This window comes from Pezoporus occidentalis, unplaced genomic scaffold, assembly GCF_034315485.1.
Source record: "Pezoporus occidentalis ecotype Australia unplaced genomic scaffold, CSIRO_AGI_Poc_V1 ctg194, whole genome shotgun sequence".
Lineage (NCBI taxonomy): Eukaryota > Metazoa > Chordata > Aves > Psittaciformes > Psittacidae > Pezoporus > Pezoporus occidentalis.
The window spans coordinates 357,795-385,537 of record NW_026913791.1 but is presented as its reverse complement, the minus strand read 5'-3'; the positions used below and the strand labels follow the sequence as shown (position 1 = coordinate 385,537).

At 37.8% G+C, this 27,743-nt stretch overlaps 2 protein-coding genes and 1 long non-coding RNA gene across 4 annotated transcripts in view; 2 read left to right on the top strand and 1 right to left on the bottom strand.

The window, feature by feature from the left end:
- The window catches only part of LOC134162926 (uncharacterized), a 50,770-nt gene extending 42,870 nt beyond the window's left edge, over positions 1-7,900 (bottom strand). For both annotated transcript variants that reach the window (XR_009964491.1, XR_009964492.1), the window contains exon 1: positions 7,700-7,900. This is a non-coding gene — a long non-coding RNA (uncharacterized LOC134162926). The remainder of the gene's footprint in view (positions 1-7,699) is intronic.
- The window catches only part of EBNA1BP2 (EBNA1 binding protein 2), a 498,012-nt gene that overhangs the window by 290,135 nt on the left and 180,134 nt on the right, over positions 1-27,743 (top strand). The gene's annotated exons all lie outside the window — the stretch shown is intronic.
- Positions 8,077-27,743, top strand: part of ST6GALNAC5 (ST6 N-acetylgalactosaminide alpha-2,6-sialyltransferase 5) — a 126,373-nt gene continuing 106,706 nt past the window's right edge. Inside the window, exons 1-2 of the mRNA XM_062617244.1 lie at positions 8,077-8,317; positions 8,417-8,554. The gene's annotated coding sequence lies outside the window, so the exon portion shown is untranslated. The remainder of the gene's footprint in view (positions 8,318-8,416; positions 8,555-27,743) is intronic.

Here is a 27,743-nt window from a genome sequence, read left to right as displayed (position 1 = left end):
TTAACAGGAATGGCAGAAGATTGACAAAGATGCCTGTAGTTTTTTTTCATATTGTTGCTGCTGAAAATAGTATTTCTGAGGATGGCCAGAGGAAAAAAGAAAAGTGAGTTCTCACTACTCTTTTGGCTGTTCATCTATCCCTTCCTCATACATAGACACATGCACAAACATCTACAAAGAAATAGGGTCTAGAGGGAAAGTCTTTTTCCTGATAGTGGCAAGCAAGAACAAGTAGAACTAATTTATATGCTAAATATAGGTTGTAGCACATGTGAATTCATGTTTATTCTGTATATTTCTGAAGCCTATGTCTGTGTTAGTAAGGAATTGGCTCAGCTGAATCAGACGTGCAGCCTGAAAGTGTTGGTGCTAAGAACCTGATCTCCATTCCGTGCAGTCTTTAGTCTGGGCCATGGGCTCAATGCCACTAGGGACTGGAGCACATTTTTTAGTTTCATCCAAAAGGAGTCTTGTCCATATCCTTAGGACCACTCCGTCATACAAACTATAGCTTGCTAAGTGAGGCCACTGTATTGACTGCCCCACAGAAAAGTGACATTCCTCTTCACCCATCTTTTGGCTGAACAGAAGCCCTTTGTTGTCATGTGTCCCCCCTCCACTCAGGTTTTATGAGTTGTTTTTTTTTTTTAATAGGTATTTTTCTTTCAAATCTGAGATCTGATTCCTCCTGTCAGATCATGGGAATCAACAACGTCTGAGTCCTCCTAAAATTAGCATCCAAATGTGGTCCATAAAGAACGAATGTAGTGTAAAACAGAGTACTCCAGCATGGATACAGCATGGAAAGTGCTCAGTTTGATGAAGAGTTAACTCTGATTCCACTTGTGGACGTGATTTTTATCATTAACATGCTGGAACAATGCATGCATTGTTTTTATATACTGTATCACATGTAAAAATTACCTTGATCGTTTTCCCTGGGTATTTTTGTTCTTGGGGCCTTCCAGTTGTATAACTGTGCATATGTGCATTTATATACAATGTACAAGCATTCTTCTGTTCTTGAACAGTTGCTACTATATGCTGCTAACATAAACTGATTTAGAAAGTTCATGTTATGCTATTTATTACTTGTATTATTTGGTTGCCTTTTTGTAATGCTGACAAGTGTACTCATAGTAGATATCACTGTAGACTTAGAAAACTTTCATACTATTTATACTTATTTCAGATGTTCTGCCATGTGTTTTCTTCTGTATGCTTCTCTGGTTTTGCTCCCATTTGGAGAATATGCTTCTGTGTACTTGCAAAATTGTGCCTGGGTTATTTTGAAATATGAATAAATATACACAATTTTCAATCATCTGAGATAATTTATACACAATTTTGTGCTAAACACTTTTATTTTTGTTTGTGTCTATGCCACTATAACAATACCCGAGAGTTCACTTAACTCAAAGAAACAAAGATCTCTGCTCTAGAAAGTATCAAAATCTTCTGCACACAAATGTAAACTATACATAAATTATTTAATTGACTTTAAAGACATTTATAGCATCTGTTCTCAACATACCAGGTAAAGTTGGGTAAACTTAGCCACAAAAGCTGCACTTACAATAACCCATGTTTTTATTTCTGTGTGTTAATACACGTTGAACTCACTCATGCACACAGAAATGGAGATCTGTAGGAATGGTACATTGGACCCTACCCATAAAGGGTACATCCCTCAAGCAGTCTCTCAGAGCATAGCACTCTCTGAAATCATGTCATTGTAACCCCTTGGACTGGGCATCCAGCACATGCTTCATGAGCTGTGTAAGGCTGATGGATGTGGGAGAGTTCACATCTCATGGAAAGATGCTAACCCCTACTTGCAGCTACAATGTTGACGAGTACCAGGAGGACCTGCATCTTTTCCATCACACAATGGACTCCATGGTGCTGAGAGAGGAAAGACTCTAGAACTCCTCTAATTAGCCTTTAATTTACTTGGTTTATTGCCCAGGTAAGAGCATCATCAAAAAGCAACAGGCTTCAAAGTGTAAACTTTAACTTTGTCAGTGTGTGCTGAATTAAACATATATAGATTAACTGGGTACATAAAAGGACTGGAGATTCCAGGTGTGTTTGTCAGCATTGGTATATACGCAGCAGCTGCTATCATCTAATTTGGGGGCAGATTCTGGTACGCAGGTACTCATGGCATAGAGATTTGTTTCCTTTAAGTGGGCTATTTTGTCAGCCACCACAATGAGGGGAAGGAAAAAGCATTTCTGGGATAAGACTTAAAACTAAACAAAGGGAAAAAATGCCATTCACATGCTCAGCTTTGAGGGTCCTTCAAACCTTACATGCTGCCAAGGAGCTTATTAAGAACTTGGGTGTTATTTTTCAGACATACTCTCCAAATACACTGTAATGTTCCCTTCAGAACCATTACAGCATGAGCTGTGACTGCATATTAATAGCATGATGTAATACGGATTCACTTCATCCTCTTTGCATTCAGGACAGTGGAGTATGTTATTCTTGAAGTACATTCATACTTAATAGTATTGACATGGATTGTGAATACAAATTTAGTCAATTCTTTTTCATAGAATCATAGAGTAGTTAGGGTTGAGAAGGACCTTAAGATGATCTAGTTCCAAGCCCCCTGCTTTGGGCAGGGACGCCTCATAATATATAGACCATGTCGCTCAAGGTTCTGTCCAACTTGGCCTGGAACACTGCCCCAGATGCTCCAGTTAAAAAGTGGTTTAATTATTGAATTAACCTTTTCAAACCCTTATAGAATAGCCAGCCTATCCTCCCGAATTTTTTGTCCCTGTGGCTTTACATTTAGAACTTACTTTATTAATTTGCACCAGATCACCCCATAATCCTTGTCAACGAGTCCAGTGATCTTTTCTTTTTATTACCAACTTCTACCTTAATGACTGAGTCTTCTGTAAACATTTGGGTTTTCTTCCAAATTGTTGATAAAAATGTTAACCAGAGTATGCCCAGGGAGCTATCCTAGCAGAATTCCTGCTTTGTGATCATTCTTCATTTAAATTCATGTTTTGAAATGTCAGTTAACCAGTTTTCCATTCATTTAATGTGCGACATGTCAATTTCGTATTATTATGGTTTCTTAACTCAAATGTCATGAGTTCCACATCAAGTGTCATATAGAATCAAAGTATATCAACAGTGTTGTGTTTCACTTTTAGTCACAAATAATGGAAAAAAAAGTCAGCAAATGTGTTTGACAGTATCTATTTTCCATATTGTACTTAGATTGGCATTTACCATATTTCTCCTCTTTAATTATTTAGTAATTGAGTCCCCTGTCAGCCATTCCATTACTTTGCTCCAGATCAATTTCAGACTGATGGGACTGTAATTATCTAGGTCATTAAGTTTATCCTTCTTAAATATTAACACAACATAAGTTTTCTTCCAGCTTTCTGGAACTTTCCCAATTGTTCCAAGACTTGGCAAAAAGCAGTAATAACAATAGATTCCAGTCAGCTATTTAACAACTCCTGGATAGTAATCATCTGAAGTTTTCTACGCAAATATTTTCTTACTTCAGAAGCTTCTATTTAATGTTTTTCTTTGTTGATATGTTGTTGTTGTTGTTGCCTGGTAGTTTATCATCCTCATAGAACATCACCAATTGTCTGTTTTTTCCTTAAACACCAAATACAAATATTTATTGAAGACTTCTTTCTTGTCTTCATTAATCTTAGCAAATCTTCCACTACAATCTGATAAAGAACTGGTACCATTGTCAGGATTCCTAATGTATTTGAAAAATACTGTCCTTAATTTTATGGCCATAAATTTCTTGTCGGCTACAATTATTGGAAGAATTATTATGTAATTCCTTACTTCTACTCTGTATTCAGTGTTATCAACTTTTTTCCTTCATTTCGATGATTTACAATTATGTAGAGGCTTTCATTACCCCCTTGAGCTAGATATTTTTTTAACACATACAGCTTTCCTAATTTTGCAGCTATCAAATAGAGTATTTGTATTTTCCAATTATTGACCAGTTCTCTCTCATAGCTGATTTTCCTTTACAGTAATTTTCAGTTTGGTAAAAAGATTGCACTATCCGTATTACTGCTTGGGTTTCATTCTCTTTACACCCATAAAGAGCAATCAAGCTATTATCATAACCACTAATATTTAGTTCTCTTATCAAGTCCTATGATCTCTTCATTATTTGTGAAATGAGATCTCACATAAAATTCTCATTTTTTGAGCTTCCCTTTTTGGGTTAAGAAATGTTTGTACATGACGTCCAAAAATTCTGCAGAGGTTTTAGTACCAGTGTCATGAAACCTTAGGCATGTGTCAGGCAGACTGAAATCTCAGATGATAGCACAGCTTTTTTGCTCCTACACATTAGAGAAGGTACAAAGGCATCCAGTCATCCTGCTCTCTTCTATGATTTGGTGATTTGCAGCAGCAGCTACTATCCCATCTAGTGTTTTATCCGTTAGAGTATTGATCCACTGCATTCAAGAGCATTTGCTTCTGAGCTGCCAGTGTCCTCAAAACATATGTCTCTTTTCATAGAGTTCCGCTCTTTTTCCCCCTACTCTCTGCTTGATCTTTCCAAAATAGGTTATAAGCATTGATTTTAATGTTCCAGTTATGCAGTTCTTCCTATCTATTGCCAGTAATACCAGCTAAACTGAATTTATAAATAAGTAATTCTGATTACTTTCCTTTTTTACCCAGACTCCTTAGTACTGCTTTATAGAAAATCTACTACTTTTATATCCTTGACTAATTTTGGGTTTGCTATCTTGATTTCATGCTGAATGACGACTAACTTCCTTTTCTGTTTGGTTGTATTTGGTTTTTTTTACATCAAATCCCTTTTAGCATTCATTTTCAGCCTCTTCCATAGCAGGCTGTTTGCCTTTGTACTGAACAGGAGACCACTCAAACTGTGCCATCCTTTCACTGGCATCAAAAGGCAGATGCTCCATGTTCAGAATCTTTTTTCCTGTCTTCCTACATTTGCCAGCCAAGCATCCTTGAGGATCATGCAGACATTCTCTTTAAGCAACATTCAGGGTTCCTTAAACTTGTCTAAAATCTGTGAGACAACCACCTGTGAAGCAGAGTCACTAATGTTCAATGTGTAATCACTGATGATCCTTGCTCTCTGACACTGGACTGTTCAATATTAAAAACATACCTCGAGCCCAGGCTGTGCAGGAACACTGGACTGTTACCTACTTTTCCTTTGCAAAACAATCTTTCTGATGATTTTTGTACCTCCAGCTTTTTCCCAGATTGGTTTGGCTATGATCCCTAACTGTCCATTTTTGAAAAACACTTCTGCTTCTGGGGGATTCTGAAATTTGGGCAGGAGTGAATCAGAGATGGGGGAAGGCTGTCTGTTTGCAGATTAAAATGTAGGCTGTTCTAACACATCTGTTTGAGCCCTTCTTTTTATTGTTCCACAGAGAAACCAGAGCTCCATAGGCAGCCTAGTCCCTCGGCTAGCAGCTCCCATCTCTCTCCTGGATTGGCAGAATTTGGGAACTACAGAGTCTAGGTTCTGAGACAGTATGTAAATTGAGCAGAGGAACTGTCAAAAAAATGAAACATTAAGAACTGGCTTGTTTTGTTAGAAGATTGATCAAAATATCCATCTTTCTATGGGACGTTTAAATGACAATCAACTAGCAGTCTTCACTGGAAAAAGCAGAACATTCTACAGGAGAATTTCCAATCAACTCTTCTCCTGCCCAGAGGAGAGCTATCTAAATTAATTGTCTTTGACAGGTGAGGTCTGTCCTCATCTTGGTACAAGAGATAAGTTACTGGTTACAGCACATCCGGGTAAACTTGCACAGCTTTTTAATTACAACAAAAGCATTTATCACTAATGTCTTGTAAACTAAGTGTCAACAGTGTTTGGATTGAAGTTGCCTGGTCATGGGGTTTGATGACTTTAATAGAAATTATGAAACATTGTCCTGCATTTTATGATCAACTTTTCCTTCAAACCCATTCTTATAGTGTCTATATTTCATCCAGCACTACTGCTCAGGCCTTGAAATAAGACTAATCAAATCCATTTGGTCTCACATTGCCTTTTTTTGTCGTAACTTCAGAAAAGATGTTCCGTTCATTGTCCTGACGCACTACAAGTTGCATTGCTTCATCAACTTAGAGCCTTGATTGATGAAAGACACTTGATATATGGTGATGTCACCTAGCAAAAAGTCTGATTGCTTCCTTGTTCTATGTATTAGTTCTGCAGAACTAGGAAGAGAGCTAAGCAAATGTATCCCCTGAAGACACCATATAGAAACTGGAAATCCTCCAGCACCAAACTTTGCAAGATATGTCCACATGGTACAGTGCAAGCCAATGCCATGCAGAGATACTCTTGCTGGCTTTGAATGAGCAAAGCATGTCTGCACAGAAATGTCATACAATTTGTTAGATTTTTGCAAGGAAAACATTTTAAGAATTGACAGAGCATAACCTCACAGATCTTAAATGTCTAGTTTCTTTGACTGTGAACAACAGGTTGAGTTACTTGGAATTGTGAATCCGTCTTCGTATTGTGATACTTAATTTGCATACATACACACAAAATAACATGATAGAAAGCTGGTACACTAAAACACCATAGATAAGTCACTGCCTTGGACTGTTTATCTGCAAGTGTTGTGTCAGGAAGCAAGACTGCAGAGTTCATACTTGAACAGCCAGGTGAAAGCTGTGTACAGTAAGCAACTTGAGATTATCAGATCATTGTGGAAGCAATTACTATGAACACTGCAATGATTTTATTTTCTGTTATTTCTTCAAGCTATCTTGAAAAACTCAGTTCTTTTCATCAGTACCTCAAAGATTCTTCTCAAAAAAAAAGTATGAAGCAGACTGACAGAGTTTCTGAAAGCATTTTCAATTACATGAAAGGAAGCAGTGAGAATTTAAGAAACACAGGACAAAAGAGTGAATATTTAAGTTAAGGACATTGAGCTATAACATCCCAGTGCTTTATGTGCCATACTTCTCATTGGCATCAATGGGAGCTCCTACTTCAAGCTTAGGACAGGACTTTATGTATCCACAAATGACTACAAGGCACAAAGAGGCCAGTCTTTTCCTGGTGCTGACGCCTTTGTTTTATTTTTCATGACATTTGAAGTGGCAACCAGCCCCAGTGATTGTTCGAATTAGTGTCAGAATGCACTTTTTTTCAGAGAAAGGAGGGCCAGGGAGTCAAACTGCATCATTTTTCAAGGGCAGATTTGCAGTCCTTGGGAATTTTAAAATCTGGATAGTACCGTATTGAGTGCATCAGTAGTGAACGGGATAATTTAATGGCACCTTCCGCTCTCAAGTATTTCTTTCCTTGAATAGATTATTATACAGCAAGGGTTGAAGATGCAAACCTTGAATCATGAAAGCATGTGTACATAATGAAGAGGTATTACAATGAATTATAAGCACTGGTAATAATTTAGGATCCAGAGGGCTTGTGACCTCTGCTTTTAAAAACATGCTTTAAATGTTATCATTCTACAGCACTGTCTTCACAACTCTTTATCTCCTAAATGCTTTTGGACACACAGACCATGGGATTAATTATATACTGCAAGCAACAATTCATGAATATTTAACACACTCATTTATACTTAATGAATAAATTTGCATTTTGACAGTGTTATTTAATGTGTTTTAAGGAAATACTTCTCATTACCTTTCAATTTTGTAGATTAGGAGAATGTAATTGGAATGATAAGGTAAGAGAGGGACTGCACGATTTCCATGCGATTGTTCGCACCATCTGTTCCCATAGGTTTTTGATGGAAGCAGGTGCTTGGGTTCTGGGGGGAACTTTCTGTGCATGTCGATGACTTCATCCCGGTCTGAGAGGCGAAGCTGAGGGTGGAAAGGCTGAGGCAGGAGGCAGCCTCTCAGCGCGGCCTCACCCTTGCACCTTCTCCAGGTGCCTTTTGGGGGCGGGACCTTCCCTGACAGTTTTCATTGGAGTAGAGAAGTGTCACTCTTGAAGAGAGGCACGGGATTGGCAGTTGCCATGGCCCTGGGGCTGCCCAGGTGTGTTGACAGTCTCCGGGGCAGCAGAGGTTGTTCTGGAAAGTTCCAGCCAGCCATTTCCAACCCAGAGCTCTGTCTGGAGAGGCTACAGGACAAGGGTTATCCTGGAAGAGCTTTCTTGGCCCGGGCACAGCTGGGGAGGACGGTGCCAGGGACGTGGCGCCTTAGGAGACATCATTACTTGACCTTCAAAGTTGTGTGCTGGAGCACTTCCATTTCTGCTTAACATCTCCCAGCAGCAGGAGCTCAAGGGTTCCAGGTGGGTGTTGTCCAGGGCTGTTCAAGGCACACCAACGCGCATGGCTCTGAGCTCTTGAAGACATCATATTCACATCATGTTGTGATTTGTTTCCTGAAGACCTGGTTCATACAAGAACTCTCTTTAAAAAGAAAGAAGAAAAAAAACCTTCAACCCCCCACATTTAAAAATGCAGTTCATCTTGCAGAAGCACCTCTGAGCTGACCTGTGTACATTTCAGCGTTTCGAAAGCAGGAGGTAAGAGAAAAATACCTTTTCATCTTTTTTGTGTTCTAAGTTTTTAAGCCTCTCTCATGGCTTGTGGAAAGGGGAAGCAGTAGGGAAGAGGAAAAACTTGGGGTTTGTTCTGTAAGCCGTTCTGATACGAAAAGTGTGTCATTTAGATTTCTAGGATTTCATTTGGTTTTCTGTTCTCAATGGTACTAAGTACTCAACCTTGGTACTTTGATGTCTTTGCTTTGCCTTTTAAGCATGTATTTAAGCAACTCAAGTGTTTCCTTAGGGGTAGAGATGCTTTAAAGATTTCTCAGATAATACAAAGGAATAGTTTCAAATAGTCAGACATAACAAGAGAATTGCCCAGGTCTTGATGGTCTCGGATATGTCTGTACTTAACAGCGATGCACACAACAAAATATCCCACAGGTTTCCTGTATTTAATACGAAGGGTTGATTTTATAAAGCTGTTTAAAAAATTGCTTACCATTTGCTTCTTTAACAAAGTATATGCATTGTTTCTATTTGTCATTTTGAAGTGCCATATGGTGGCAGATACTAATCCACAATATGTTACCACAGTTCTCTCTGATCACTCTTGAAAACAATGTAATTACCCAAATGGTGACTTGACCTTTCATTCAGTTTTAATGGACTGTTTTCTAAGCACACTTCTAATCAAAAAGAATTGCATGGAAAGTTATTGTTGAAGTTGGCTACATAAATCTTGTCTGGGAAGGGAAAATCTTCAGGCCTGAATCAGGCCACCAGCTGTCTGTTCAGCACCCAGCTTAATGATTTCTTGATTCTCACAGGGGGGCTATGGAAATAGCTTTGAAGTTAAGCAAAACAAAGATTTGAAATATAAAAACTGTGTCTGTATCCTCTGGGCAGCAATGTATAAGCAAAGCTTTGCCATACTCATTGTCCTGGGGGAATATTCCTACACAATATTAATAGAAGCGGATGTACAAACAAAGCTCATATCTGTGTTTTGGTGTTCTTCTGTTTTACATTTTATGAGGCTTGAAATCTTAAGATACTATTTTGACTGCCTTCAGCATGCTAAAGGCCGATGATTTGCACTTAGTGATGTAACATCACTGTACATCTCCATATCAAAAATTATCTTGCAGTTTGTCAGAGACATAAAGTATTTCTGGTTTTAATATATCAAAAGATTCTAAGCTTCTGGTGGAATGCATGGGGCAAATATAGGTGGACTTCCTGCAACTCTCCTTTTTACTTCATCTAAAACACAGAAGATTTGTCAGGGCCAAGAGAAGGTATGTGTAGGTCAATTGTCTCCCAGAGAAGGCTTGCAACCATTCTGCGTGTCTCCAGTAAGTGCTGATGGGCTCTGTCACAGGCTTGGATATGCAGGTGCTGCAATGGACAGCTGCAAAACTGTCCATTCCTCCTGATTGGGAAGAGGTTCTTTTAGTATTTAGGAAGAGAGGTTTTAGCCCTGGTTACAGGTTTTTCTTCCTGCTTTGGTCACAGAAATGGTTAATAATGTTGAAAACGTTTAAATCAAAGAAACTTAACATTCATTCTTGAGTAAATGGTTTGCGTGTCTTACCCTTTTATTCTGGAATTTGATAACCTCCCTGGTTTTTCCCTCAAAACAGTTTTCTGCCTGGAATGTGAAGTGATCTGGACTTAACATACTGCCTTAACCATTCTATCAGTAGCAGTAAATCCTAAAATTTCTGGGAATGGCAGGATTGAACCCTTAGTTCCTAAGTATATTTTGTAAGATATTTGTTGCTGAAAACATATTGCTTGCCCCTGTTTTGATATGGCATGAAAGCAACAGAAGTCCTATCTTTAAAACTGTTTCCACTGGGAAATCTTGTGTTTGTGGATATGGTGACTGATTACATGCATCACAAAACAAAAAATGCATAACTGAACAGTAGCAACTGTCTGAAAATAATCTATCATTTCAAACAGTTGAAGGCCCCAGTGTGACAAGTCACCAAGTATTTAAACACTCTTCATTTGATCAGGCTACATACTAACTAGATAAAAGGTACTAGCTATAAAGACGTGAAAGAATAAATTTAATTCCTCCCATGCCATACCTTTGAGTATGCCTAAAGTCATGTTTGATACAGGTACAATGGGCACTGGCTTAGATGCCATCAGACCCCAGTACGCCCAGTTGCCAGTATACTGGTTTTCTCCAGTATTAAAGATTTAAAACTTCTGGAAACCAAAAGATTATTCAGGATAGATTAAGTTTGCCTTCTTACTTTGGTGATCCACATTTACTTGTCTAATTTAACTCAATAATATTTTGCCTGAAAATGTATGTGACCTGGGAGATGAAAAGCCTGTAACTTTTCCTGAATTTTATTCCAGATATATGTTTCTGCTGAACAAGTAAGCAAATTGTATTCAGATACATGAGAAATTCATGCAACATGATTTTCCAAAGCAGTGCTACTCACATCCAAATTATACAAAACCAGTATGTTCATCACTTAGAATGCATGAGGAATAGCTAAAATCAAACTCGTTGGCTATAGGAATCAAGACTGGGGGGCAGTATTTAATTGACTCGGAGTCAGACGTGTTTCTTCTGTCAGCAACACAAGGTAACTTTTCAGAGACACAGAAGTCTCTCTCATTTGTATCTTGTGCCTAGGATCTTTAAGACCCATGGAAATTTTCTTCTCTGGAGCATTCTTTCTTCCGCTGCTATATTTCCTCTGAACAAGACATTGCTCTCGTGCTATTAATGTTAATGAGAGTACTAAAATCTCTCAATAAGAAAATGCTTGACTTAATAAAGGCATTGCCATTTCTGTCCAGGATCAGCTTGATTTCATATGCAGAGACTTCTATGGACAGTTTTACAAATGCTTTTATTAGGCCTGGACAAGCGTCCTCTGGAAACCCTATGCTTTCAGGGCACAGTATGAATACTGGAGTCAGGCTATTTGGAAAGATAACACAGTAAAAGTTTTACTTCAAAATTCTGTATATTATCTCAACCTAAAAATGTTGACACCTGAACAGAGCAAGTGCTGATACACTCATTTAGAACGAAATAACTAGACTTGCCTGAGCTTTTGAAGGTTATGTGACTGCATCTCATTTCACTGATATAAATAAAAGCTGAAGTTTCTTGTTACCCCGTAAGGCCACTCATGCCATTGTCTTCCAGATTCATTTGAAGATGTTGTCTTTGATCTAGAAAGCTAAATAGAGTGAATACTTAGAAGAAGCTCTTGTCAATATGGTTTCTGTACTTACTGCTAGTGATGGGATGTAAGCCACAAGTTCTGGGAGTAACAAAGTCTAATTAGCAATGGGTTTGTCCTCAGTGGTCTGCATTTCTCCACTGATTAAACTCCAGATTCCCCCATGTCCCTTAAAATCCTTATACTCTGTGGCATCTCTGTGTCCACTTGTCTTTTTCCACACTTTCCCTATTCCTTTCTTGTGTCTGCAGATGCACTTTCTACTGGAGTAACTTCTGAAGATAGCTTCAGAGCTCCTTCCCATATTCTTTGCCAACCTCTGCGCCATCTGATGGTGAAAGGAAGTATGCTTTGGCTGATTATAGTTATGTGTAAATTTCTGGTGGAGTTAATAAATGTGTACTGACTCCCCTGTTTGCTACTTCCTTGCAACCTCTGGGCAAATGAGAGACAATTTAAACTGCTCCTGCCTTTCCTACATGCAAAGCGCTAGTAGGGGCTCTTTCCTATTAGTTAGCTGCTGAGCTTCATGAGACTTCAGTTTTTCTGTGAAATTAGTTTTAAATTACCCAGTAAAAAACAAAGTTAATAATCGGAGGCAGACAGACTTGCAAGCAAGCAGTGTCTATGATCATGTAAGCTTCGATTGCAATGGGTCATTAGGGTTAAACAAAAAAAAAAAAGGGAAGGTGGAGGCAGTGGCTCACCATTCCTATGGACATCTTTCTGAACTTTCAGGACAAGATTGTTTGTTTCCCCTTTGGTCACAGAGACAGGCTGAGGGCAGGCAGCAAGCGAATTTTGATGAAACTATTGGAAGGTTGTATCACATTTTGCTTTAGGTGTCTTTCTTCCTCCTATCTGATCATATGGCAAGTCTTAAATAATTTGTTTTTTTTTAAGAGGTTGTCTAGGTGCCTGGAGACGTCTAAATTTTGATGTATTAGTACTGGAACAATAAACCAGAGGTAAGAATAAAAGTGTGCAGGGAGATTTTGTGTAATAAGAAACTATGGAAAGATACTTGGAGAAGTCTGGACTGACAGTTGATCTGGAGGAGAGGAAAGAAAAGAGCAGCCTGACCTTTCTGAGCTGCCCTTAGAAGAGGTCAAAAGAATGAAAAAATAATGGCAGCCTTCAGTCTGGAAAAGGGCAGCAGGAAGAGAAGGGCAGCAGCTGAACTCAGCAACAGCTGTGTATTCAATTAACATTTGCTGCCTGCAATCCCATAATTTTTTCACTGAGTAGGAACCAGGATAAAAGCCATCCTACTTAGTGTCCATTTCACAAAGTAAAATCTAATTAGTAAAATGTTTAAAAGTTAATGAAGAATACACGGAGTCAGAAAATACATTCTAATGAAGTGCAGTCCTTTCATACAAGCACTTGTGCTGTCATAAACTCTTATCTGTAAGTAAAATCTTGGTGTCAATGCTAATAAAATACCATCAGTAATGGGCCAGGAGGAGCACCATGCAAACTGTCTAGCCATCTCTAAAAAGGTTCAACTTCAGTGTTAATGAAGACTCCCCATAGATACATGCATGAAAGCATCTTATTAATTTCCAGGCTTTGCCTGCCATTCCTCTCTGTTACTGCAGAACATTGGACAATAAACCCATGATGATGTTTCATCTAGGCATGTAAGATGCAAGTACTGCTTTATTTTCAGACTGCTGCTTTTATATAGACACAGTCCAGCTTGAGCTACTTCCCCAAGAAATTCCCAGTAAAAAGAATACTCAGAGAATTGTCTGGTGGGCTCCAGATTATCACTGGAGGTCCCAGGGGTCCAGCTGACAAAGCATTTATTTGGCAGTTAAATACTTGATGCTTGAATACAAAAGTTGGAATATTACATTTTGGGTGCTGTAATATCTCCAGATGAAAGTTTCTGACATGGGACTAAAATTCAGCATTACATAATATAGTATTTTACCCCTACACAGTGAAACTTCAGCACATTCATCTCTGGAAGAGTTTCCAGGGAATATTATGCATCCGTGGGAGATGAATCAGAAAGGAAATAGGTATTGAAGGTCTTTCAGTTTGCACATGGAGACTGAACCAAAAAGCATCAAGCCAAACAGAGTCCATTGGTTGCATTTTAGAGCTTAAAAACACAGAAGATTTTTTTTTTTTTTTTTTAATAGTGTTGGTTGAACATCAGGAAAATAAACTTTAGTTAGACAAAGGCAAACATGTTAAAAAGAAGAGTACTGTGTGCAGCAGCACTGCAGAGAACAAGCCCAGACTGTGTGGGAGTATATCAGCATTGCTCTGTTGAAGCCACATGGAGAATCAGGCCTGAATGTTGAGTCCTACAGGGATCTTAGGTCATTTCTTCCTGATCCTCTGTTCTGCTGTCTGCAAGCTGGTCAATTGCATGTTAATAGAATCTAAATATTATCATTTCAAATGTCTCCTCTTTTTACTACAAATATTCATGAAAATTAATTTCAAGCTCTGCTTGTGTCAAGATCTAAATACAAATAATATCCAACTAGGACACAAGAGAAGTATAATGCAAAGCCTCTTCTCATTATATAGCTATCAAAAACACTAAAAAACTATCAGGAAACACATTCTCTATTTTGATTTCTGAGTGATTATATAAAATTGACATTTTTTTTACAGGGAGATGTAGAATGATAGTTGTGTGACTTAAAGAGAAAAGAACAAAAGGTATAGTTGGAAAAATTATATTTCCCTTGAGGAAATAAATGTGAAAGAAAAATCAACCTACAGCAAAGGAGCTAGATGTGATTAGAAGAAAAGATACAGCAGTGAACCCTAAAGAATAGAAAGTAGAAGAAGCTCTTCTAAGAGGTGGCTGAAAGGTAGGGAAAGAATCTGCTACCAGGCTTCTCTAGAAGAGTTATGCATAGCAAAATGCTGAAGAAAAATGAATGTGCTAGAGACTTGCTATGTAAGTACATGTCCAGGCTCAGATAAACACTCACATTTCACAGCCTATCCAAGAGTAGCTCCTATGAAGATTTTAACATTAACCTGGTGTTCACCTGTATCAGCCAGCTACCACTGTTCTCTTATTTCATACTCCCTGAACTAGGTTTTGTTTGTCTGGTTTTTGGTTTGGTTTGGTTTTTCAATTGGCAGCTGTGGTTAGGGTGAAAATCCTGGTGGATGCATTAGGAATACTTCCTACTTCAATTATGATTGAGTGGATTTGTCACTAGGAAAAAATCTTATGACTGATTTTGATTTAAATTTCATACCCTTTTACACTAAATAGTGCATCAGAATCAGACCTTTTGCTGTGAGGTGGAGCCCAGAAAGGGTTCAGTGAGAATACTATGTTAAGGTGTTTGCATTCCCACAGTCCTTCACCCCAGTGAAAGTTCCTATATCTTAGCAAGGATTTCCATAGTAGTGTTTTGTCAAAACAACTAGCAGTGTGCTAGGCCAGCAGTGAGCAGAGGTTTCAGGCATGTCGTGGAAACCAGCACTGAACTGCCTCTTATTGCTCTCAGTTGAGTTAAAAAGGAGAGAATTAAGCTGTTCAGTGTTGCTCTGCTGTAGATGCTCTTTTGTACTTGAACACCTAGCAATTTTTATGCTGTATTTACATACCTAAGCAGCTGTAATGCTGAGTCTATGATAATAAACAGAAAGCCAGTTTGAAAACCTTCAGAAATGATTAAGCAGAGAGCCCCTTTTCCGGGTGTTAGTACTGGGAGAAGTATGCTACATGTGAGTAATGCAACTGTCAGTGCCCCCTGCCTTGTGTTAGGCTGGATTTGATAAGAAAGAACAACATTTCAGAACCCTTTTTGAGCTTAAAAATTATGTCAGGGTTGATGGTGGGGGTTTCCTTGGGGTTTGGATTTTTTTTTTGAGGTTGGGTTTTTTGAAGCTTAGTGGTACAGTTTACAAAGACTGATAGAACACTTAACTTCTAATCACATGATATTTACAGCATTTCTTCTACTGTACCAAAAAAAGTCAATGGAGTTTCTATGGGTTTTTCCCCTTGGCTGATCAAATATTTTAAAGAGTTTTATTATTTGGGTGGTATATGAAGTGAGTAAAGGAGAAACCCGTTAGCTGAATGTAGCCCCTTTTAATTGCTGAAACCAGCTCCTTACCCCAGATCAGGTATCTTTTGTTAGTACCTTTGTTGTTAAGATATCGTTAACACATTTTCCTGTGGCTTCCTCATGGAATTTTACTGTGAATAATTAACAGTTGAATGGTGTGAATGGATGCTTAAATCACATGGTATTGCGCCTGTTCCTTGAGTGGATGCCCACAATGTTTTTAATCAGAAAATGAGCCTTGGAAGGGCCTGTTAGGGGGTTTATTGGCTTATAAAAAGGAGAGAGTTGTATGAAGGGTAAGGGCAGTTGGAGATACACAGGCACGAGCTACAAATGGAAGAGCTTTTAGAGGAGCATGGTATTCTGTTTGAATTCACGAATTAAGATATGAAATAGCAAATACTGCCTACCCACCTTCATTGTTAGCTATACAGTAGTTGTATTTAATTTACAGTTATATATCTTTAACTGTTCTCTCTCAGGGCCCCTCCAAGCTTCTCTTAGCAGTGATTCTTAGAGAATGTCATAGGTGGATATATAAGCTTTTCTTATGTAAATGTATTCACACACAAATACATATTAGAGAGGGTCCATGAATACTAGCGTGAATGGGACTACATTTGTACATACACAGAAATGCTTACCAGAAGAGGAAAGCAAAAAATCCATTTCACCTTATTCCTGGTCTCTGAGACAGGATGAGCACACCAAGAACAGCCATGACAAGTGTATTTCTAAAATCTTTTAACAACAGGCAGCTCATTCATAAGAGCAGATACTCATTTGGCGTAAGCTAGGTACTTCATTCACTGATCTTGCTATGCCAATTTTCACTGAGAATCATCTCCATAATTTTCAGAGTATCATTCTCTATGTTTCTTGCCCAGAGTGCTGTCTCACAGGACAGTCAGATATAATGACAATGGATATGGTATAAATAGACAGAGACAGATCTCTATAGGGATCATTTTGAAAGAGCCAGATGGCAACAACCTCATTTATTTTTTTTTTCCCCAGCTTCACAAATATGCTTTGCAGTAGGGCTGTGTCTTCTCATTCCAAACGAACCCAAACAAAAACCCATGTATCTTTTCTATGTACATTACGGTTCCTCCGGGAGACATCTGTATGCCCAATTATACAAAGTCCAAGCATCGTTTTACAGACTTACCATCCAGGAAATGCAGTGACATAACCAGATTGCTTATAATTGTGTATTTTAATTGGCTTCCTGAAACATTAAAAAAGCCACTGAGAAGCAGAGTTACTGAGACTAGGCTCCATGCATAATACTGCTTTGCATGAATAAGCTTCTGATTAATTCTGAGATCCCTTAAAACACATCTTACTCACCCTAAAAATGTAAACAACATTTCTGCATTCAAATCAGCATCCACATCACTCATTTAGTGTATCTTGCCTCCTACTTCTTTATATTCCTTCACCTTCTTGGCCAGTTTTTCCATTCTGTCTTGGTGTCATAAATTCATACCTTCCTCTTGATAATTCTGCACAGGAGACAGTAGCTTCCAAATAAACAGTCAGGGTTTTTTTCCCCTTACTATGTCTATAACCAACTGAAAACTTTTCTGTCTGTAGTCGGGGTATCACTATACTATTCAGAGTATATGTACTTTTGGAGTATAAAGGAGCATAAATGAATCAGTTAAGAAACTCAGCTGAGGTGTAACTACCCTCTTTAAAACTCTGTATTCCGCATGTCTAAACTTCATATCAGGCACAGGACCCTACATACTTCTCTTCTGGTTTTGCCAGGTTTTTACTAGTTATCTTCAAGGACAGCAATATTTTTATATTCAGTATTTTTAGGGCAAGCCTTTACTGTTTTGTTTACCTTTTTTTTACATAATAAAAATCACAGTTTATTGTGCTGTAGTGCAGCAGGGAGGAACTTCTAGATCCCAGATTCTCACTGAAGTGCAGCTCAGGTTTAGTTCAGAAGACAGAGGAGAAAAACCCAGATTGCTTTCACCTGCCCTGTCCTGGTGGTTGTTTGCATTTGCGCGAAGGTGGAGCTAAGCAGCTGTCAGAATGGAGTTCAAGTGTTACTATCACACCATCTCTGCTGTGGCAGTTGCGTCTCTCCTATCTGTAAAGTATTTTGGAAGCTCTCATCCCATTTTGGATGTTTGTTTCACCCTCCTCCTTGCTGTGAGTTAATTTTCCCCTTTAATGAGGAGATGAGGAGGCAGGCAAAGAGATGATAAATGCAGCAAGATGATAGAGAAATCTACATTTTCCAGAGAAGGTTTAACACTGGCAGATTCAATCTGACTTTCCCTTTCTTAGGCTTGGATCGAAAATGGCTAAAAAGGGACAAACTGAGCCAACTCTGTCAGGTGACCACACTGTCAGCTGACTAATCTTTCAATATGTGATAATGGCCTGAATATGGTATGCAGTAACTGAAAATAAAAACAAAATCCTTTTTTCTTTATTTTTTTTCTTTATTTTCAAACTGTTGTCTGAATGGGGAGGCAAGTGATTTGGGGATTTTCTTTGTGTATTGTTATTTCTGTTTGGGGAAAGGTGAGCACCATTTTTGATCCATGTCCACTTGGGACAGTAAAATAAAGGAAGCAATAAGCCTCTGTAAACACAATTTTCTGGAGTACAGTGGCAATAGTACTGATTAGTGATAAGTGCACTATTGTTCCTGAGTATCTCTATGAAGTGGAGGCACAAGCATTTTACTCCCTGGTGATCACTCACTTGAGGATAACTTTTAGCAGGAATTTATGCTCAGCTGTATTCTGCCCTAGTTCTGGTATTTCTGGTACTTCAAACTGGCACCTTCAGCACATTTGCCTTTGTACTTTGAATGGATTGCCATTTCAGAGATGACAAATTCTTAATACAGATTTGAAGGATAACAAACTCTGTGTGGCTTTTATATTCAAATTTGTTTACAGAATGATATTTGCAAATAACTCTTTAAGTCACTTTTTTTTTTTTAATCTGATGATGCAGTCAGTAGATTGTTCTGTGCTTGGAGGTAGATTTCTTTCATTATGTTCATTATTCATGATGGTTCTGTAGTCAATCCTATGCTATGGGAATCTGCTGCGTTCATTAAACATCATTTCATAAAATTGATGAACTGCGGCTGGCACAAATTTATCTATAACATTTTCAAAGAGAATATATGATGTAACCAGGTTGTAAGATAAGCTTATGAGTTTCACAAACTATGCAAGTTTATTATGCATTTCCTCTTTGCATTGCTCTATCACTCTGTTACTGCAGGAAGCATGTGCCTCCAAACCAAGCCTAGATGCCTAAAGGCTCTTGGAGCTAGTACCTGATTTGACTACACTATTGAAAAAGTTGCTGATATGCAGTGAGCCCTCTTTTGGAATTTCTGTCCCAGGTGACCTCATGCATAGCTTTGAAAAATATGAAATTTCCAGTTCTTGTAATCATAACATTCAAACCTAATTCCTTCTGCTAATTCTAACAAGGGAAATTTCTTAATTTCCAGTATCAAATACTTTTTTCATAAAAACTAACTTTCCTTTTGTATTCAGCAGGTTATATTTTCTCATAGCCACCAGCTCTTTTTATGGAAAGTATGACTGCACTATAATAATGAACTAAAAACTACATAGCAAGGCGATTATTATTACAGTGGACAGCTCAACTGAAGCTTGATGACTTCTGCACTGATCACTATAAAAGTAAATTGCACATGGTGGGAAGTGCTGTGATCATCTGATTACATTAATGTGGTAGTACATTAGCTTAATGTATTGAAGGAGAGGAAGTTTACATCTCATTGGCACTAAACTGGAAATCTGCAAAATGTAATATAAACCAGCAACAAGTACCATAACTGGCTAAATTAATTTCTTAATGACAATCAAAGAGGTCTATTTCTAAGCAGTAGTTAAGAGCAGAAAACTATAGAGCTGTATGCAATTTTATAACCACCTTGTCTCAAGGAACGCTTTACTTGCCAAGTGCTGCTCTTGCTGCAGGCACAGTTACAATAGCTTTTACACATGCATGTTGGTCACAGAAGTCTGTCCATGAAGAAACTGGAAATTAAGGCTCAAAGCAGATGATTGAATATCCATTGTTAGTAATTTGGTGTTTTGAATTCTCACTTCATACAGATTATTTTATACGTTCAGGCTTATACTTCCTAGATGAATGTATGCATAAATTAAGCAAACGGTGGCAGAAGGATGATACTTCATTTGGCAGGTATGGAACTGGAGATTTATAACCACCACAGGAGTGTGGGGTTTCTATCTGTTTGCCTAAAGACTGTTGCTGTTGTGATCCTACTTATTTTTCAAGCCTGAAGGTATTGCAGTGTCTAGAAATATGCACATATGCACACAAATTTACTTGACATTTCACAAATGCTAGAATCTGCTAGGCTTTTCATTGCTGGATATGAATTGGCTCTGTTAACCTGTTCACTAACAGACATAACATATAAAGGAAAGATGGGACTTGATTAATTTGCTTTGCAGTGATCTGTTAATGCACTGGAAGACGAGACAGCACCAGAGAGCCTGGCAGCTTCAGTATGTTCATGGACTGGTATTGAGGTAATAATGACAAAAGCATGCTTAGCAAAACATTTCTTAATCCTAGGGACGTTTTCTCTCAAAGACCTTAGAGCACTGGAAGTCTGAAACCAAGAAAATTCTCATTGATAGACCTTGCTTCACCTTTGATTCTCATTCTGTTTAGCACCCTTGGTCCGAATCGATACCTCCTGCCTTTTCTTCTTCCAGCTAGTTCTGCTTACTAGTTGCAATAAAATGGCTTTCACTCTTCAGGCAAGCTAAGTGTTCAGGTAGATGAACTGCAGCTTTCAGAGTAAACCACTGGAGAATTTCACTTCTTTCCCATGCAGGTTTCTTTCCAGAGTCCATTCAAAGACTTGCAGTGAGGAAGAGATGTATACAGTTGAGATCCCATGATGACTCTTAAGTTTGTAGTGTTTTACATGGTTTCTATCTCCTGGCACAGTACAGATGGTTTAGTCCTAAATGGAGCTTGTCATGCAACAAGCCAGTGACAAAACATTTGCCTTTAGCTTTCAGTACAGAGCTATCATCTTTCAAAATGGACAAGTCAGAAATGCTGATCTCAGTGTCAAGAATACTTCTGAATGTTTTTGCAATTAGCAATGCTACTCCTAAATTTCATTAGTCTGCCGTAGTGATCTAGCAATTAATAGAACTTTAATTCTGTCCACTGTAATCTGACATATATATCTGTCAACAAGCCTAAAGGATTGCCTGCTTTACGACAGGTGGAGAATTTTACACTATAAATACTATGCAGTGCTTTCCCAGGATTTACAACTACATCATATGTTTACCCATGCCTAGCTATCATGCTGCTGCTAATTTCTGAACTGATCCTCAGATGAACTAGGGAAGCCCAACTCCCACCTCATTGGTCTCAACCTTTTTCTTCTTTTAGCAGCCAAAAAAGCAGCATGTAAAAACTAGTGGTTAGAAACATTCCAGAAGTGCAAAATAGTTACGTAGTCTAACACATTCCAAAACAATTTTTTGGAGGAATATAGACCTTTTCTTCTTTCTAGTCCACAGGATGCTCTATGACTGGATATTTAGTACATTACTTTTTGTAGTATAATGCTGCTGAGAAAGATCTGCAGCAGTATAAATTTGATGTGAATATGCAAATGTCATGCAATATGACAGCCTGTGCCAGAGTGGAGGAACACAGACAGTGGATCTCAATTTTATAACAAGGTGGTGAATTTTTTTTTATTTTCTTTTTTTAATGAGGCCATTGGGCAGAATTAAGAGGGGGTGACTTTTTTTTTCTTTTCCCCTCATTGCAAGTGTATCTCTCTGATCTTACTGTCTTATCTCTGGATGAGCTAGTTATAATAGAAGCCCTTAGAGTGCTTTGTGTTTTTTGAGCCTGCAGTATTTTCACATCTGTCATCTGAGAAATCATCTTTCTTTTCTTATAACAGACTTTCTAACATAGCCAGAGCATTTATCTTCCTGGCCTGTTAAACTGCTTTTTCAGATCTATTCCTTTTGTCCGGTAACCAAAAAGAATTCACTCTGTCACAGTAATTCTCCTGCAGACTGAAACACTTCCTGCCTCAGAACACTCTTCTCATAACCCAGTGTGCAGACATTACCACCTGCTTCCCTGTTTCATAACTCATTGACAATTACATGACTCATGAATGCAAATTAGGGATAAACAATTCTCATGAAATTTGAGTTTACCCAAACTTTCTAAACATTTTCTGATGTTTGCAGATGTACTTCAAGTTTGTGAGTCTTCGGGAGGCATGATTTGTTTTTTTTTCTTTAAAACATCAACATCTCAGTGCTAACTATGAAGATGTCAGACCAGTTCTAAAGCACAGATTTCCAAAAGCTAAGCAAGTAATATACTTGTCTTATAAATAATACAGCTTAGTTGCACTTTCAAGAAATGTAACAGTGCATAGTCATATTTTACTGTTTAAAAAAAACCCAGACAATCATTAAATACATGTGATCTAATTATTCACATTTATTTCCACCAACTAGTCATAATTCAGGAGTTTACAAGTCATTCCATTTAAGAACTTGATGCTGTAGTCTGGTGTCAGGGTGTGTTTAGCTTATTATGGACCAGATCTGTGAGTGTCTGTCACAGAGAGCCATTTGAGCTGATGTTTCCCACTCATCTTACTGAATAGCTAATGGCAAGAATGATGTGGCTATTCCAGTTAGCCCGTTTAAAGTATTACTTCACTATGTGCTGTGGTCTTCACAGATATCTCTTTGGATGCATTTTTAGCCATGTTGATAGATGCTTCTTACATTGTAGAGTTTCTACCATACAGCTTAGAAACACCAACATAGGTGTACACAAAGCAGCTTGAATCCAAAACACTTCATCCTCTCTGTACCACAGCAGGAATTCTTACTTGGTCACAGAACCACTTGATAAACAGGATTCTGTTTCCAGATCCAAGCTACTACATCTATAGGAGGCTGCCACCAGCCTTGAATTGCCACTAATACAGAGACCTGTTCTGTATTTTGCTGCACCAAGTTGACATGTCCTGACATCGTAAGCAGAATTTGTGCAATTTTTTGTGACAAGAGAATTTTCCTTTGAGAGGAACCTCTCAGGAAAACAAGGCAAATCCTTGGTTAGCAAGCTCTCATACTCTGCTAACATATTTACTTTAAGAGTTTACTGTAGAAAGAAGACACTTGTAGAAAGTCTACCACATAATAAAACCATATTTGAAGCAGACAGAGCTAAATGAACCAGGAAAACCTACAGTTCATTTAAAAAGGTCTGATGTAGAATGAGAATAAGGGGGGGGGGGGGGGAAGAAGAAAAAAATGGAAGCTGTACTGTATAGAATAATCATCCTGAGGAAATCAATTATATCACCCCATTCAAGAAGATTCAAATGAACTGGTCTGGCATTATCCTTCTGTATTATACCTAGATTTTTTTAATAGTGACTTTCTGTAATATTTCAAAGATAACCATGCTGCAAAAAGCACACATATTTTAAGAACTTTCAAGAAGTATAAGACCAAGGGGTTTCTCCCTGAAGGAAAATGAGCACAGGGGCACCCAGATGAGTACAGCTTGTAGAGAAAAAGCACAAACAACTCTCAGCAAATTCTGAGGAACAAGGAAGTTAACAAGAAAGAGAAATTTTATATAAACAGACTGTCTTACTCATACAAATGCTGAATACCAGCAATTAGAACATTTAAAAGATGGCACTGCATGTTAATGTTTCTTCAAAGACAGTCTCTATTCTTCTCCAGTCTCGTGCAACATGCATCATCTCTGAGGAGCTAAGTTTGAAGGGAGGTCTTCAAAACACTGCCTCTCCTGCAATGAATCATTCTTTCCAGAGAAAGTTAATTAATACCATTTGGTCTGTTTGCCATAAACCAAATGGTGGCTAAACTTGATTATAGTAGCAGTGTGCTTTTCTGTAGTATCGTTTCAAAGCTCAGAACCTGAGGATATGTTTGTTTATTACTTGATGAACAAATATATTCTCAGCAGATGACAACCGAGGATAACATCCTGCTTTAAAGGCAGTTTTTCATGGCATGGGTTTTCCACTTTCCTTCATACTGGTTTTCTTGGATTTTGTCTTTCTTACTAGTGTCTGATGCATGCATCAACACTAATCAAACAGACTGTTCTTTGAAAGTTACATTTTCAGTCATGCTTGGGTTAAATGTGTGAGAGCACTACCTTTCCAGCCAGAGACACCACTAATACATTGAAATCTGAAAAGACTAATAATTTAGACAGCAGTAAAACAGCCATGCACATTGAAAGATGTAAGTATAATTTGCATGGTGATGTAACTGCTAGGGTAAGTACGGTTTAAAACCTCTACAGCAGCGTCTTGTGCAAAGAAGAGGGAAACATGATGGAAGCATATGTGGAAAAAGAGACATCATTTATAGTATCATGACATTTTGTCTGGCAGACATGCTTAAGGAGTGATGGTGTAAGTGTCACTAACTTCATGTTATACTTCAAAGTAAGAAGAGTATCTTTTTCAGGGGAATTATTATACTGAATTTTCACACTATAGCACCCACAAGTCATCTGTGAGTATATATATTTATGTATTTTAAGAATAAATAAAAAGCCTGCATTCCAGAAGTAATGGAATTCTGACTCTGGACGTGAAATACAAGGTTGTGTTTACCTCAGAACTCCTTAGTTGTCTTCTCTGCTTCTGTCTCTGTAACGTGCTTTGCCATAGCCTGTAGGATCCCCATTCCTAAGATTCAAAAGTGTGTTTCTTCTAGGCTGCTAGCCCTGCTGCTCTTGCAGTGATCGGGGGCTTATTTCAGGAACTAACACTTTCTGAGGCAGGTGTGCAGGGAACGTGTATACTAATGAGTTAGCTCCATAGAGTAGCCAAAGTATGTAACAAAAAAAGTACCACAGTACAAGGTCGATACTTGATACATATTGTGAATAGCCTGATTTTTCATTTCATGTTGCTCTTAAACAGAAACCTTTTTAAGTCCGTAGGTCAAATTTCAACATCATTCCTTTCATTCTCAAAATTAATTCCTGTACCAGGAAACTGACAGCCATAGTTCAAAGCTGCTTTTCTGTACCCATGTTCATGTACTGGCCTTGGGCCTAAATGACCTATTGAATAATTTAGAGCAAACTGGAACACTTTTATAGCCCCTCATTGCAGTTTTCCAGCTGCTTTGAGCAGCCGTGGCTGCATAAAGCAGCCAAAGCCAGTCCCAGAACCTGAACCAAATACACACAGACTGCCAGTCATGCTGTTTAAAGCCAAGATTAAACCTATATTTGTACATAGTAATTTCTGTGATGTAAGCAAGCTTAGAGCAAACCCCTTGATGAGAATTTGAGAATTTTGCTACTGCATAACTTTTTGATTACTTTGGTTCCTGGCCTTACAAAGCCATTCATAAGGCGCCGTGTTTTGTCTTCTAAGACTCTATTTCTCAATTTGTTGATCCTATTTTCATTGCCCTTTAAGGTTAAGTTTTTATTTCTTTCTAACCATCTGCATCAAATGATAAGATATGGGCCCTGAGGCCCTTTCTGCAGTTGCAGTCATTGCCATCCAAATTTAGATCCATGTTTAAGTTTTGAGCTGTTTGATGGACTGTATGGCTGAGAGCTGCATTGTATTTAATAAATCCCTTATGAAACACTGAATCAAATAGAGAGCTGATGAACATAGATTGATTATTAGTCAGCCTTGAGACGTGTGTTTTAGGAAGACTGCCATGACTTGACGTGAAACGTTTAACGTTCTACAATGCTTAACATAGTCACCAGATAAATCATTGACCTGGACAAGGTTGACACAGCTGTCCTCTAAATTTATGTCAGATTGCCAATTATGTGGACAAGCAACACATCCTGTATCAGTTACTAACACTTTCATGGCCTTTCTACCCTTATTTGTTGACTCTGGCTGTCCAAAGAAAGCTGAAATTTAAAAAATTATATGGTGCTATAATCAAATATTATACTTCCACACAAGACAATTGAGGCTCTCTTCTACAATTTTCCTTGTTTCATTATACCACACTTCTTTCTGTTTGCTTATACCCTTTCTGGGATGTGTACAGCTGAAAATTAAACAAACCAAATAAATTATATCTGAATCCCAACATGGGAATTCTGTAAGCTGGCTAATGGGTCTCGCACCTCATCTGTCTTGATAGGAGACAAATAACTTTTGCTATTTCCGTTCATGAAGAGAGGCTACTTAGACTGCTCAGAGGGTACCTTAAGTTTTTGCATGCTTTTTTTCTTTTTGTTCATATGCGTTCTTAAACATCTTCCTCTGTCTGTTTGTTGGCTGATAAATCTAGCCATTATAGTCTTAGTGTAGACATCATTTATACCTAGAAAACCATATCTAAAAATACATTGCCTTTAAATAGCAGGATCCATCACATCTGAGCTCCCATGTCTGATAGCCAAAAAGCTCCGTTTCATTTCAGAAGAAAAATTGCTTCTGTCAAGGTAAACAGAATGCATTATCCCCTTTAATAACCATTTTTAAGCATGCTTCTGTATTACTTTTTTCACAGCTGTATTGCAATAAGCTTTAGAGTAATTGCCAGTTCTTCTGTCTAATAGGTTCATTATTCTTTTGCCATAATTGCAGCCATTAAGCGTCCGATTGTTAAATTTCCACTCCTACATTTACTTAGTGTTACATTATATAATGGGGTATGTCATTACAGCACCCCAGTGGCTACAGCTGTTGTTCGAAGTGTTTCTAAAAGTCAATGAGATCTATTTGAGATATGTCTGTATACTTGATTTTTCATAGATTCTCTTCACTGCACTATGTGTGTCGTCTTTTTTTAGCTTTTTCAAAGATAGCTGCATTTAGCTACCCTTTACTGAAAGTTTAAGAACCTGACCTATTCAAGAAGACATAAAGCTGTGACTTCAGTATTTCTAAAGCACCATTTTTTCACTTTTATGAAATGTTTCATATATAACAAGGTGATGGAGCAAAGATTTAACTAAGGGGAAATTAACACTTACAGCTTAATAGCTTTTCGAGAGCACTGATTTATCTTTTGTCATGTTAAATTTGTTGGACTTTTTCTCTGTCAGAAAGGAAGCCCAGCTCCTAGTGTTAGCTACAGTCATGGTAATAAAATGATCTATTTAATACCCTTTGCTTCAATACTTGACATTTGTTCATAAGTATGCCAGGGTTTACTTATTTTTGCGAGAGGGACTTGTTGATTTCAAATGTTACAATTGGAACTGATACGTAAACTTTATTAAAATAAGTAGAAACCCTTAAAATTATCACTCTGCCTATAATAATTTCTAATCCTCTTTTTTTTTTTCACAAGACACTCATGATCTATATAATTTGTGTGTGCTGTCTGGTCTCAATTAGCCTTTTTATAATGACACTGAAAAAATAAGTTTTAAGACACCTATACTAACACTTGTGTGAGTTCATTTTGCTGACAAGCATGGAGAAGTTGCTTTGGAAATTGCTGGTACGAACAATTGTCAGCCCAAATCAATTTCCTGGGAAAGTTTATACCTCATGCCCAATAACATTATTTGTGAGACTATCCAGCCTTTTTTTAGAAAATAATTTCATGTCATTTTAAAACTCTCATGAGCTGTATGTCATTTTTATTACTTACATTTCACACTCCTCCATAAGGGGTTGATTAAAACTGCATTTGAAATGTATATCACATAAGGGTTTTTTTTATATAGCACATTTTCATTCTTAACCTCATTACCAAGCTATATTTTCTTTCAGTGATTAACCTAAAATTGAAGCATTTCATATATCATATTTTCTACCCTATACATTATAAGAAAAATAAAATTATATGGCAATAAAGATATTTGATTTACAGAAAATAAATA